The sequence below is a fragment of the Phodopus roborovskii genome, unplaced genomic scaffold (assembly GCF_943737965.1).
Source record: "Phodopus roborovskii unplaced genomic scaffold, PHOROB, whole genome shotgun sequence".
Taxonomy (NCBI): domain Eukaryota; kingdom Metazoa; phylum Chordata; class Mammalia; order Rodentia; family Cricetidae; genus Phodopus; species Phodopus roborovskii.
The window spans coordinates 13,553,876-13,564,284 of record NW_026126588.1 but is presented as its reverse complement, the minus strand read 5'-3'; positions in this window follow the sequence as shown (position 1 = coordinate 13,564,284).

The window sequence follows — 10,409 nt, the reverse complement described above, 5'->3', positions numbered from 1 at the left end:
CCTATGGAGGCCAAAAGGAGAAGTCAGATCTCCTGAAGCCAGAATCACAACCAGTTATGAGCTGCACTATGTTGGGTCTAGGAATTGAATGGTTAGGCTTGTATGGTTTCTATGAAATGAAAAGAAATAATTCAGAAATATCCATTGGCAAAATTGTGTAAATATACAGGTGGAGGACCAAAATCTACCAACAAAAGCAACAGGCCTCGGAAAACAGCCTTGCAGATCAATAGATCTCTGACATCTAGTCCTCAAATTCTGAAAAACAAAAGAAAAAATTTTTACTTAATCCCTGCATTATAGACACTTTATTTTGACCACTACCAGAAACTAATATGATACACAATCTAGATTTTTTGTTGTTGTTGTTACTGGTTTTGCTTCTGTTTCTTTGAATGTACTGCTTTGTAGAAGAATAAACACAGGTATTATATAAGAACGGTTGGAGTGTAATACACACTAATGAATTTATAAGCACTTCTCACTGATCCTTTCAATGGGCCTTATTTTAATTCTCTAGATACTTAACAACGCTAAGACACGGTAGAATCATACCTGACACCTTACCAATGGAGTGAGTCTCAACTTGCAGAGTCACAGGGCAGGCAATGCACACCTATAAAGAGAATTGCAATGCCTTCTCCTCGCTTCCTTCTGCTGGTTTTCTACTGTTTGCCACTCTTTCCTCTGTTTTCTTCATGGGAAATAGCACTAATTCTATTTTTCCTCTCTTAAATTGGCCATCTTTACAACCATCACTTTATCCAATTATCCCGAAATAAACATTTTCCCCCAATGGCCTCTTGTTATTGCTAGCCCAGTGGTATTTGATTTTTCACTTTAGAAAAAGGTGACATGTGAAGAACAAATTAAAAAGGAAAATATTTGTAAAAGCCAGTGTGACTATATAGTTTTCCAAGTCGGCTTTTAAATTTCAACTTTGAAAAAAACATATTTTCTTTAAAACAATCATCACATTAATTTATTTAACCTGTTAGGATAGTTGGTTTTCTTAGAAAAAAAAAGACAGTCATACTAAGGAAAAATACAGTTTATGACTTGAAAACTATAGCTGCAACTCAGGAAAGAGCCCTCCAGCTGATGCTAAACATACCTTTTTCTTTATAGAATGCAGGGCAAAGATAATCTCTTTTACATTTTCTGAATCTATGAAGTTGTTAGTACATTGTAATTGCCCAGTAAATATTTGCAACATTCAACTGAAAATGTTACAATTTTAAGTGCCTTTAAAATAAATTTGGCAAGTCTAGAAATAATTTCTGAATATGCCAAATTTATTTTAAAGTCAAAGCACCATGCTCAGCATATATATTGGAGCTAATGGTCAGTTTACTGAGTATACAGTGGTCAGCAAATGCAAAAGGCACTCAAAAGCTTCCAGTATCCAACTTATTACTTTTTTGGAGCTTTTCATCCTTTAATAGCTGTTTATCTTCCTTAATCTCTCCTTCATCTTTATCAATTTAAGATCATTTTATGTTGTGACTATGTGCTCCGAGGCCTAAATCTATACTGTGATGTCTCATCTAACCATGGTCTCTTTATCCATTTGTGGGGAGCATCCTTCTGAAGCACAGTATAATCTGCCATTCTATAGAAACTGGTGGGCTTGTCTTTCTATATACCATGGGATATTACAATAGCTTTGGGCTCCAAGATGGGTATGTTTTGGAGGGAGGTCATAAGGTGAGTGCCTGAATCTTGCAGTGCCTTTGAGCAGATCACAAGTAACAACTGACATCTGCTACAATTCAATTACATTGTATTTGATCAGTAAACATTCCCAAAGTTCCTGGCTGTGCTAAATGGAAGGGAGACAGGCAAACAAAGGGTATTGTGTAAAAATCTCTAAGAGCTGAAAACAGCAGTGATAAAAATAAGTTTCCATGTAAGTATGTATGTATGCATGTATACATGTATATAAAGACTTACACATGTGCTTATGGGCATAATCGTATGTGTACGTATCTTAAGAAGTCATATTTTAAAACATGTCACTCATGCACTCACAATGAAGAAATGTCACACAATGACTTAAGTGTGTCTGAGCACTTTTATTCTATGGGACTGGGCTCTTACTTTTTATTTCATGGCTAAGTGATGAGGTATAATTTAATTACTGTATACCAGCGTTAATTATTTCTCAATGAAGAATCTATAGCATGGGTTTTACCTTGTTCAGAGCAATAATGGCCAACACAGACTTGTGAATCTCAATGTTGTGTGTAATAGTTTCTCTTTTGCTTAATTTACTGCCTATTTATTGGATTAAACAAACAGGCCAACCTTATGTTTTCAGACATTATATATTTCATATGAAACATCAACCTAAAATTAAATCTCACATACATTGTACCCTCTTAAAAGGCTGAACCATGGAGTTTTCAGCCTCCAATGAGAACTAGGGATTTGGTGTCCCTGACTTCTTCAAGAACACTTGTGGAGAAACCATAGATTACGGTGATGCATTTTAAATAAAGAGTTTATCCTTTTAATATAAAATAGCACACTTTTAGGAAACCCAGTATATCACATATGAGAAATAACAACATTCATGTTTCATAGCTCAAGAAACCTTTTTTTTAATGTTCTACTGAATATAATAAACTATGTTTGATTAATAAACCAATCTTTTAAAATTTAGGTCTGTATCCCATAACTTTCAAAAGGTCATAGTGTGGAAAGATATTTTTCTTATCTCCATTGCTGCCAATTTAATGATATCATTGTTTATTTAGCTTTGAAAATGAAATGACTTTTTCCTTAGAATAAATATTGAAATATAAAATGCTGATGTCACTACATTAAAAAAAAAATGAGGCAAAGACCTGGGAAGCATTCCAAATTGATTCAAGGTGACTGTTGTACCAAGCTAAGGCTTTAAACATGAGGCCATCAGTTTTGGGGGAAGCAAGAAAAACCCATCTTTATGGATATTTCTGATTCTGCTGTGCAAAGAATCTCCTAGGTGCACAATTTAACATTCCTATACAGTTTTACCAATGAAAACCAAAACTGAAGCTCCCTAGGTGGACACAGACTTAAAGCCTCATGGGATACTTTGCAAAGTCACACAGATGCCCACTCGACTTGGAGTGGAGGCACCCAACACGATCAGTGAAGAAATGTCTTGGAAGGATTTAAAATCCAAAAGGCTAGATTTTCATTCATCACAGAAGGAGTTAGTTGACAATGGTTAAGAGATAAACTTTTGAGAGGAACTCAATTTTCCTTATATTAATCTGGTACATATGAAACACTAGTTGAATTCAGTAACTGATAATTTTGCCAAACGTGATTATACAAGAAGAAATTGCTTAAAGAGGAACAGACTCAGGTTGGAAAACAGAAAACTGAGGTTAATGCTGCTTCTCTGAATACAAGTGTATGGTGAATGTAGTTGTTCACAAAGTACAGTAAATCTCTTGGAGTCTATTGACAGTTCAGCTTTATTTACCCATTTATATTATTGTTTCTAATTGCTGTTCCTCCTGTGTAGTATATTTTGATATTTATAATTCAAATGAAATGGTATCCCTTTCCCTTATTCCAAACCTAGCCAGCGGCCTTACTTACACCCCTCCCATCCCCCCCCTCAAGGATAGCATCCTCTTCTTTGTTATCATTACATATGACCCTATAGATATCTATGCATATATATGTACAAGTATGAATTAAAACCTACTGTTGAGTCAGTTCATATATATATATATATATATATATATATATATATATATATATATATATAAAACACATCAGGGCTGAGCACTCTTCATTAGAAAATTACTGCAGCTCTTTGTAAGGGTGGTACCCTGTGAAATTTTCTCCTTTCTACTTTAACACCAGCCATTGATATTGCATATAATCTTTAACACAACTACCTCCCTTTGTTTTTAAAATCAAATATGAGTTTTATCCATTCCTTTAGTAACTTTCTATGTTAAGCTCCCTTAGGTCCAAGAGAAATACTGGAACCCTGAGGGCTGTACTAATTCTCTATGTTTCTTTTGGACAGTATCTTCCTATCCACATGACCATAAAAACATTTAGTACTGTTACTTTCCAGCATAATTAAAATGCTTTGTGGTATTTATTTTTCCATTTGCAAGTACACATTTATTTAAGCATGTAAATATAGTTCAATGATTCTCATTTTCCACAGAGGATTAGGAATGTCATTGTGTGTTAGCACCAAATGTTAGACTTTTGCCCTGGTAGCTAAAATCCAGTATCAACTAGTGCCTTGAGGCTTTGCTAAAAGAAGTGAATCCTTATGAAAATGATGCAGAAATGTATTTCCCAGTCTTTCAATGAACACAGGTATCTCTGGATACATATGCTGCTGGCAAATGTGCCTCAGGATGTTGCTGAACAAACTAGTGAATTACATTTGCATCTGGCAGGCCTCACCAGAGGGTGTAGTCCATGCAATTTATTTGTCTCTTCATAATTACAAGCAAAACATGCAAGTGATTTAGACATTTGTAGCAATGTTCTTTTCAGTTTTGTTTTGTATCCTGTTCTATACAGCTGTCTGTGATGAGTAGGAGAGTTATGGCACGTGGATAAGTGGACCAGGATTTTTGGCATGCACTTTCAAGGTGTAATAGAAAAGGCATATAGATCTTCATGCATTGTTTAAGAGAACCTTGCTCTGGGACTAGAGAGATGGCTCATGGAGTTAGAATATGAGCATACTTATGGTCTAGAGGTCAGCAGTTAAAAAGACTTGTTGCTCTTGCAGAGGACACAGGTTCAGATCTAAACAATTTCATGGAAGCTCAGAGCCATTAAGTAACTCCAATTCCAGCGTATCCCATGCCTTCCTCAACCACCCTTAGCCATGCATAAATATCACACACACACACACACACACACACACACACGTAAAAATTTCAATAAAAATTAAAAGGTAATATTGTTCTATGAATGACAAATTATAATGTATTCACTGTCAGGAAAAGTTGAGTTGTTTTATTTTTGTCTATCTCAGTTCATCCTTGTGTGCTTAGAGTGTAAGCAAATTGAAATATGATCCTATAATAAATTATTCTGATTATTTTAAACTTATAAAAGAGAGTTAAATATACTTCAAATCAGACAAAGGTAATGTCAGTAATAAAGGAAAATAATAATTAATAGACCTTTTATTATGATTTTATGTCCAAATTTTCTCATGCAAACACATCATTAAATGGGTGGCATTGTGGTTTGGTGGCTATGGTACGTAGAATTGTTTTTGATAGAGGAACTGTAAAATGATCTTAATAATCACTGAGACACTCATAACGTAAAACCATGCCATAAGATATAAAGGCAAGAATGTACACAGAGGTACAATCAAGGTAAAAGTAGTGAAAATGTAGGAATTTGATGGAGACTGTATGTAAAACACGTAAAGGAACACACTTCCCACTGACTATCATGACATTAAGTGATATCTATGGATCCTGGGAGCATGACTATCATGGTATTCACTATTTAAAACCAACAGGCAGATTCTTTCACCTGGTGTGAAACATAAATGCATAAAAGTGTTCCTAAATTCAGCATTTTAGGATAATATTGAGAAATACAATGCTCTATTCTGGCCTGTGGGCATTTTATTCCTGGGTCTATACCTATATACAGACACACAAATAATACAATAATAAATAAAACTTTTAAACTGTGTTAAAATAAAGTTGTGTACCCAATAGTCAAAGAAAAATAATCGGAACATTTAAGTGGAAGATATGGCTCAGCTGATAAAATACTTGTCATGAAAGCATGAAGACCAGAGTTTATATCTCTAGTATGCACATAAATATCAGACATAAATGGCATTTGACATCAATCCCAGTACTTAGACAGCAATAGTAACAGGAGTTCTCATGACCAAGCTGGCTGTCAGTGAGCTCTGGGTTCAATGTAGAAGGTGGAAACAAGTAAAGGAAGAGATATTACATCAATGCCAGGCCTCCACATGCTTAATAATGTGCACCCATGGGCATTCATGTACCCACACAATAATATAAATACACATGAATTATTTCAGAAAACAGAATGCTGGAGGAATATGAGAGAATGCTACAAACATGGGTGATGTGATTGAGCCCAACTCCAGACACGAGTAAGATATAGAGCAAAGGACTATCTAAGGCCTATAGAACCAGGAATACTGTTCATTGACCCAAGATGGAAAACATCAGCAAACTCATGTGATAAATCTATGGAAAAAGACCTTTCATTGACCAAGTAAGTTCATCCAAGACATTTTGTAATGCTAATTTGAAAACGTGTACTATCTATTATTTTTAAATTTTTATTTCATGGACTCACGGAGTAGGTTATCTGGTAAAATTGCACGTGATACAAGACTGAAAAACTAACCTAAGTTCATTCTCCAAATCCGGAGGGAGTAAAAGAGAACGGACTTCCAAGGATTGTCTTCTGACCACACATATGCTGTAGTATTTACATGTCTACCTCCATCTATTGCTACCAAAAAGGGAAGCAACAGTGCAAGACTTGTAAATTACTACTGACGGAATAATATCATCTAAATCTATTTTGAAATTGCTGAACCAAAAACCTGAGCTTCTAGTTGTTAGAAATTTCAATTTGGGGCCTGTGTCTTAGTTACTCTTCTATTGCTGGAAAGAGACACCATGACCATGGCAATGATAACAGAAAATATATAATTGGGGTATTGTTTACCATATCAGAGGGTGAGTCCATGACCATCACAGAGAGACAGCAAGCAGGAAGGGATGATGCTGCCTTACTAGCTGAGAGCTTATAGCACCTTACCTGCAAGTTGGAGGCAGGCATAGTGAGACTGGGTCTGGCATGGAATTTTGAAACCTCAAAGTCCATCATCAGTGACGCGCCTCCTCCAACAAGGCCACACCTTCTACTCCTTCCCAAATAGTTCATGAACTAACATCCAAGCATTCAAATGTATGAGACTATGGGAGCCATTCAAAGCACCACAGCTTAGCTAGTAATAGTTTTTGTCATACAAGACTTAAAACTGCGTTCAATCTCAAGGTGGAGGGAGGGGATGGCTCCCAAGAGTAGTACTCTGACCTTTGACCTCTGCCCACATGCTATGGTAATTACTTAACATCATTTCAGACAACCACATCACACACGTCACATGCATGATGATGATTGTAGTGATAAAACTTCAATTCTAGTACTATATTCCAAATAAATGCAGATTTTTAAAAAAAAGCACAAAAATATACAGGATCACAGTAAAGAAAAAAAATGCAATGGTTATTAATAACATAAGTTTATATAGCATTAGATATATGTATAAAAAGATATGTCAAACATTCATAAGCACATACATTATTGCTGGTAAAAATATGATTTCTTACATATAATATTCAGTTAAAAAGTCAGATATAAAACATAACACAGATCTAATATAGTTGATATGGCACAGTAATTCAACAAAAGACCAACTTAAATTATAGTGAGATAAATCAGAGCAGAGCACACCCTAAGAGCAGATTTGTGAGTTTGGGAAGTCACTGAGAGTATGCTCTAGGTCTTCATTCTTTGGTTTTACACAAAAATTTTCATATTGAAAAGTTGATGAGTTTCACACTTCATTGTACACACCCTCCAGTGTTTGTTACATTGAAAGATGTTTATTTAAAAAAATCAAGAGATTAATTATGGGGGGTCAGTTCTAGAGAGGCCATGGGCTAGAGACTGACTTTCCATAGTTGCCATCATAACTCCACTCTTTATATGACAGTGAAAAGTATGACGGGAAACTCCTAGTTACTTTTGTGCACCAACACAGGCCTAAAATCTGCTAGTCAAACTAATCTTCATTTTAGAGATTTAGTTTTATTTTCATCTGTACATGTGTATGATAAGAATATGAGGGTGCCCTGGAAGTACAAACGAGGGGATTAGATCCCTTAGAGATGGAGTTATAGGTAGTTGTGAGCTGTCTCACTCGCATACTCTAGAAAAGAAGCAAGTGCTCTTAACTCCTGAACCATCTCCCGAGCCCCTAAACTTTCTAGTCTTCATGATGCATCATGGCTTGACTGTTTTTTTTTTTTTTTAAACATTTCTTTTAGTTCTATCATGGGAGCAGGCAACAACAACAAAAAAAATATTACTGCTTCTTTCTTCAAGTCCTACAGAGTCCCTTAATTGTCTGAGTTACAATTAAGCACCTGAAATTTATTCTCTATAGAGAGCACTAAAAGTGGTAATTTTAAGTCAGATTATGTTATCACTATATTTACAATACCCAATAACTTCAACCATCAAAATTAAATTAGTATAATTACATGGTTAGGTATATGCCTATTTTTCTATTATTTTCTAATTCTTTCATTACAACATATATATTCCTGTGTCTCCAGCCTTTCAATTATTGAAAAATCCTCCAAGACTTGGGCTTTTGTTCTTGCTTTTTTCTGTGTTTGGAACATTATTTTCTCCTACACTCCTTCACACATGTTTTCTAGTTGGTTTGTAGCTCAAATTTTTGCCTGCTCGGTGAATCTTACCTCATCCGTTGCTAATTATTATATATTCCACAAATCTATTTTTACTACATCCTCCTTACTAGTCCTAGATGAAATCATCTTATTTAAGCATGAGCTGTTTATATCATATAATAGGAAGGAATTACAACTGATTTGGGTAATAATTATTTAGAATTTTTCCTTAGAAGTAAACCAGGTTCATTTGACTCACGTACATCAACAGGTATAGAAGCCCGTGATGCAAATTAACCTCAGTGATTCCTTCGGAGGTATTATGGTGGGTGAGGGTTTAGACCTTGGATTTCATTGTTAAGATTTTAAAAAAAAATGCACAAGTTTTGTAAAGCACTTGCAAAGTGAAGAATGAAGGGAATGACTGTGAAAAAGACTCCATTTCCAGGTAATTCGTTTCCCATAATAAACACGTGGTCTTCCATTTACTCAGTGATATTCAAAACAGATACATTTGTACAGCAAAGAAACCAAATGATGTTTTATGACAGTAGACCCGAATAAAATCCAGATTATATCATTACATTAGTAAAGGTTACATAGCCTCACCTTTTTCTCCCCAAATGCCCATACCTTCAGCAATCCAAAATTCCAGTCCCCCTTTTCTTATTGTATGAGGTACATAATTTTTCAAGTTCTTTAAAAGGGATACACACAATTTCCCTATAAATTAATGATTTATTTACATTCTTCAAAGTCAAAGGAACCTAAATAATGAATTTATTTATGTTAAACATATGGGGTAATTAGCAATATATAGCATAAAGTTGTCAAGGGACACTATAAATAAAACATCCAATTCAGAAAAGGGGAAAATAAGGCTTTTATGCAGGATTTAATAGGTAGAATTGCTGTCCTTTTTCCTCTCAGTAGGCCAATCTCGCTGACTAGTTTTATTATCAATAGCATCTCTGGTTTTTTTTTTTTCTTTTCTCTTCTCTTTTTCCCCTTTATTGAAAATAGCCATTTTATCATATATTACATCCCAAATACAGTTTCTGCTCCCTCTACTATTCCAAGTTCCTCTCTTTAACCCCTCTTATCCATTAGAAAACAATCAGATTTCTGAGAAATTTTAATAAAGTAAAATGGAAACTAATGTCTCAGAATAGGAAGAAAACAAATGGAAAAGAGTCTGAGAGAAGGCACATGAAACAGATATAGAAACAGACTCACAAAATGAAGACTTGGGAATCTCACAAACAAAAAACTGGACACACTTTCCAACTCCTCTCTGAGAAGGAGCCCTGAGTCCTGAGGGGAGGTATATGATAGAGACATCCCTTTTAGTGATAAGAGTCCCAAGGTCTCAGTCTGCATAAAGTATGACTGTAGATCTCTATATCCATCCCCTTCTGTTCCAAGATATTTTTGGATGGAGGGGATGGGGGATGTCCTGTGAAAGCATGTTTCTCTTATTGGTTGATTAATAAAGCTGTTTAGGTCAATGGGCAGGCAGGATGTAGCCAGGTGGAAAGTATAGATGGGCATATCAGACTAGGAGGAAGCTTGGAAGAGAAACTAAGGGAATCAACAGCCAGATGCCTTTTCCCTTCCCCTCTCTACTTGGTCTTCCTGATCCAGTCTTCCTCATTTGTAAATATCTATTCTATTTCCCTACCCTAGAGATAACTTCTGTCGCTGCTAGTCCTTTGTCTCTTGCCCTATACCTAACCTCTATGGATTGTAGCTTAGTTTTCATCGACCAAACAGCTAATATCCACATATAGTTAATATATACCATGTTTGTCTTTTTGAATCTGGGTTATATCACTCAGGCTATTATTTTTTTCCAGTTTCATCCATTTACCTGTGAATTTTATAATTTCATTTTAATAATGTCTGAGTAATATTCAATTGTGAAAGTTACAC